This window comes from Sciurus carolinensis, unplaced genomic scaffold, assembly GCF_902686445.1.
Source record: "Sciurus carolinensis unplaced genomic scaffold, mSciCar1.2, whole genome shotgun sequence".
Classification (NCBI taxonomy): domain Eukaryota; kingdom Metazoa; phylum Chordata; class Mammalia; order Rodentia; family Sciuridae; genus Sciurus; species Sciurus carolinensis.
The window spans coordinates 647950-653286 of record NW_025920160.1 but is presented as its reverse complement, the minus strand read 5'-3'; positions in this window follow the sequence as shown (position 1 = coordinate 653286).

Below are 5337 nucleotides of genomic sequence, written 5' to 3'. Positions count from 1 at the left end.
CATAAGTGGGGCACCCTGCCAGACTCAGCCCCCTTTTTCTTAAACTAGAGATCTTCCTTCACAAGGGACTGGTATTGAGGAAGCAATGAGTCAGCACCACACTGAAGCCAGCCCAAGCACAGTGGGTCTATGGTCACACATTCTCAAATTCACTTGTGTGCTGAGGCTGAAGTTGGGTTGGCCCCACTTTGAGAAGTGTCAAGAGTTTTTCACCTCTAGCAGGTCTCCTGGACCTCATGTGACTGCCACTCCACCTTCCAACTTGCACCACAGAGAGCTCTAGCCTGAGGCATTCTGGTCAACCTAGTCACACAAAACTCCCAGAGTGGTCTTGGGCCACAAAAAGGAGGAAGGTACAGTGTGCACAATGATGGTACACTAAGGTGGGCTCCCTCAGAACCTCCCACTGGTGTGAACCCTCTGCAGTTGGGGAAAAATGGTGGTAGATCAGAAATGCTTTTCTTTCTGGGTTCTGTACCATCATGTGTCTCTCTATCCTAGTATACATGACCATATACACTCCTGGCATCAGATGCCCCAGCTTGAGGCTCCCATCTGGACCACAGATCCACTACCCAAAACTCTGCCTAGATCTGCCTGCTTGAGGGATTTCCTGTTGTCCTTGGGAAACGTGATAAGACTGTTTCCTCCAAAGACCACCTCTAGAAGTCCAGTCAGTACCTTCCATGAGATCTTTCATGTTAGGTCCCAAAGAGGGCACAGTTGGGGGGAGGCCCCTCAGCACAGGCAGGTGCTGATAGAAAGGTGACATGTCTGAATTGGTTCTTTCCCAGAGTCAGCTCCCATGGTGGCATATATTCTGCAGTCTGGAATTTAAACTCACATATTCCCCTGACACACAAGACCTCTGCAAGATCTCCTAGGAGAGACAGAGGGCTTACTGTGTTGTTCCTCTAAACAAGTTTTCCACCAAAGTCAGCAGGACAGAATCCAGGGTTCTACTGGCAGTGCTCAGCTACCAGGTGCATGCTCTGCTGAGAGCTCTCCTACTGCTGACCTTGGCAGGTCACAGGGCAGCCTGGGTATATGAGATTCTGGCCCACAAACTGCTGGTTTTTCAGGTCACATCTGAGAAGGACTTTGTTCTTGACCACATTTTGTCCAGACTCCTTTAAAACTGAAAATTTTCAAGAAGTCTCACATAGCTTCTGCCAGCCCTAACCATTGTCTCACTGACCGGTTCCTTCTTGTCTCTGCCAGAGCTTGCCATGGGCAATGCCTACATGCCGAGGATGTGAGCTTCAACCCTGAGTTCAGGAGGGTGCCACAGGACTCAGGGAACTGCATCCCAAGCTATGCTCTGCTCCACCAGATAGCAGCCTTCACCTTAAATGCCCCTCTTATGAGGTTGTGGCAGATTCTCTGACTTCCCAGGAAGACAAAACTGCATTTCAATTTGGTATACCTTTTCTTATACTTTTTGCTTAATTCCTGATGCAGGCCATCCACAGAATCCAGTCAGAGTCGACCTCAAGTTCAGTATCTCGCCAGGGCCAGGACAGAATTTGGCCTGGCTGTCAGAACTAGAGCACTCTGATGGAGTCACTGGATATAGCTCTTAGGGCCTAGCCCAGTGCTCTGGCCAAGGATTAGGGACAGGTAAAGTTGATCCCTGAAGCTACAAGCTCAGTCATATGTCCTGACTTTCTGACCCTCAGAGACAGGGTTGATTCCATCACTACTCCTGATAAAATGAAAAAGTGACATTTTTTTTTTTTTCTGGTGCTGGGGATTGAACCCAGGGCCTTATGCTTACAAGGCAAGCACTCTACCGACTGAGATATCTCCCCAACCTGGAAAGGTGATTTTTATAACTTGACCCAAAGATTGACCCTAGGAAATCCTTCCCAGTGGGCACATGGACTCCTTCCTCCATGTTCTTTGCCTTTGGGTCTCTCCTTGAGCACATTTAAGACCTCTCTTTCCAGTCCAGAGGGAATCTTTTTTTTTTTTTTTGTCTGTCAGTGCACAAGGCACAGCAGGAATCTCGTTTATTGAGAAAATCACACAGCTTTTATGAAGGGTGGGGACTAGGCGGGAACCAATTAGTTTAAAGGTCAGCAACCAATCCCTGATGGTGGTCTGATTTATCATCATTATCTATTAAAACCGCCTTTGAGGCCTTGATCTTGCTCACTTGCCAGGGAGTAAGGAGTCAGCCTGAGTTAGTTAACGTGTCATTAGTCCCAACATATCCCCTTTTTTGTTTTATATTAAAGGTGAGTCTGTCTTAGGTTATCCCTGGGAGGGTCTTACCCATCATGGAACATCACCCTAGCAGTTTGGGGGTCCACTTTACTTGAAGGTGTGCCTGTCTTAGGTTGTCCTTCTCTGAGGATCTTACCTGTCATTGACTACCACCTTAGCACTTAAGGCAGGCCCCTCAGGATGAGCAGGGCTTAAGGGAGAGACACTTGGACCCCAGTGTCCTGATACAAGTGATTCATGATCCTATAGGACTCCCAATCATCATTATGAAGGGTGGTATAATGCTGTTGGACCTGCACAGACTTAGCCTAGCTTTTCAGGAAATGGATAAGCTTATTGATTATGTAAGGTCCAAAGGTGAACACAAGGATAATGGTGATTAGCAGACCCATAAGTGGGAGGAGGTAGGGGAGTCACCTGTGTAACCCAGTGCAGAGGAAATTAGAGTGGAGCTCACTCCTAATGACGTTTCAGATCTTCTTGTAGTTTTTTGATTTTTATCTTGTACAATGCCAGAGTAGTTGGTGTAGAAAAAGCACTCTTCACCAAGGAACAGGCAAAGCCCTCCTTCCTTTGCCATTGCAGGATGACAGCAGCCAAGGAATCAAGTTGAACCTGTAGGTCTAAGATGGTAGCGCTGCAAAGTGCAATATTAGGAGCACTGTGTAGCTCTCAAGGAAGTCCACTCTCCAAAGTCATGAGGTCAGAGACCCTAATCTGAATCACTGTTGTCCCATTTTTGCTACTGAGCATTACACTCTTTCTTAAATGTCATTTTAAGCAGTTTACATATATTAAATCCTGAGTCTATATGAACATTAGTTAACACAATTTAACATCATATCTAAAACATGAATTAATGAAAGGCTGAGAGAGCTTTTAAGTTTCCTTTTGTATGGCAAAGTGGCAAAATGCTTTCATGCTTAACCTTTAAAAAATCAGACTCTCAATAACTTTTAGAAATACACTTAACAAATTTTACATATACCCTATTGATGACAGGTCCTATATAGAATATTAAATGATAGGTTTACCATTACAGACAAGTTTAATTTGGAGACTAGCAACTTGATAAATTTTCTGCTTTAAAGGCTTGTATACCTGGAAAATATGAACACATTTAATATGCAAAGAATAATGTTTTTAAGTATGTTACTCTATGGAATAACTTTGTAAATTAATCAGATGTCTCTAACAAACATGTTTGAGTAATCTCATACATGTCAACTCTAATTCACTCATCTTATTGTAAAAAAATCAAGATATCAGACAAGTGTAAAAAAAAAAAAACATGTCAGACAAGTGTAAACAGTATCTGCCATCTCTTCCCTGTTGAAGAAAAGTCCTAGAAAACTTGATGTTAGACATTTTATAAACATCAATGTTTTATTAGTTTGACCACCTAGAGACTTGTGAGTTAATTTTGAAGACATTTTACTTCTATTAGTTTACCCAATATAAATTGAGCCATTTTAAATCACATGAATTAAAAATATTTGAATCCATTTTTAAATTTTAATTTTAGGAGCACTCAATTTTGATACAGACAATACATGACATCAGACACTTGACATACAAATAACACAAAATCAGAGGCCTTGTAATTTTATAGGTGAATCTCCATTGCAATGTAACAGGTGTTCAAAAACTCTAGTTGAATAAAAAATATAGAACTGATCAAAATTCATGAGCTCAAAAGAAAATGTAGAATTCAAAAAAAAAACAAGAGTCCTGGAAAAATGATATGGTCGTTAATTACTTTAGTAAAGCACCATAAAATTTACTTTTGCTGGAGTTTAGATAAGACTCTTTTTGCTCTTTTTTCTTTTTTTAATTGGGTTTGAGACCAGTCTCCTACTAAGCATCTGGCTTGCTCCATTTACATTTCAATGTAAGCCTTGACTGAGATAAGGGTGGAGCTGACAGGTTTTATCATTTACTGGGAAGGTCATACAGGGAGGGGGGAGGTTAGAGTCTGTGAGTTCTTGTCCAGTATCATAAAATGACCACAGGGAAGATTTCCCACCATCCAGAGGCAGTGACTCTTTGGGGGAAAACTTGGATACCCCTTTGGGAGGTCCTGGAGGGAAGCAGTCCTTAAGGGTGGATAATGTAGGGCAGACTCCCAATGGGGGACCCTCCCCTAAACTGATTTCCCTCTTCCTAACAAGTTGTTCTACATGCTTCCATGTGGACCAGTTAAATAAGTTTCCTTCAGGCAGTAAAGGGGCTGCCTTAGTGAGGGCCTTCCAGGTCTGAAATGCCTGACTATCTGAGAGTTCCAATCCTTTACTTCTAAGAGAATCCTAAGGGAGTCAAGGGAGGAGTCAGACTTGGAATTGGACTGTCCCATATTTTATGGGAGTACACTCACCCAGAGTCTGATTGGCCTGTTGGTGACTTTGTCTTCCTCACACGGGGCAACAGTTGTTGCTCCCTGTCGGGCAACAATGTCTGATGTACCTCCTCAGGACCCGCCTGAAGAGAATACAGGGCCAAGCAGGATGATGAGTGTCGGTGGCAATGGGAACACACCAGAGTCGGGAGGTCTGTCAGCACACGAGGCACAGCAGGAATCTCCAGAGGGAATCAGTTTTCAACTCTTTTTTTGATAGGGGCATTTGGGTATTTGTGACTGTCATCGTCTGCAGGATGAGAGGAGAGAGGCACAGCAACCAGGTTAGTTTACAGTAAATGTTTGCAGACTGAGTAGATGAAGCCTGGAGAGAAATTGTCTAAAACCCCTGATGTGGATACAGCCCAGTAGCTGCCAATCCACTAGAGTGTGTCAACTCCACATCCTGTGGAGAAACCAGATGGCACCCCAGACTGAACCCCACAACCCCTGGAATGGAGCCACCATGACTACTCTCTATCTTCACCACCTACTGATTTCCTTTCACAGAGAGTTCACACATCCAAAGGGTGTATCATACCAGGCATGGACCCCGCTCTGTGCCTTGCATTTCTCAATAAATTTCTGCCAGTGTCTCTGCTGAAAGGTCCTGAACTCCTTCTCTGCAGCATGTCAAGAATCTGTGCGGCTGAGTTGAAGTTCCCTGCTGGGACCCCATCTGATGATGACAGAATTCCACTTCAGAAGCACAT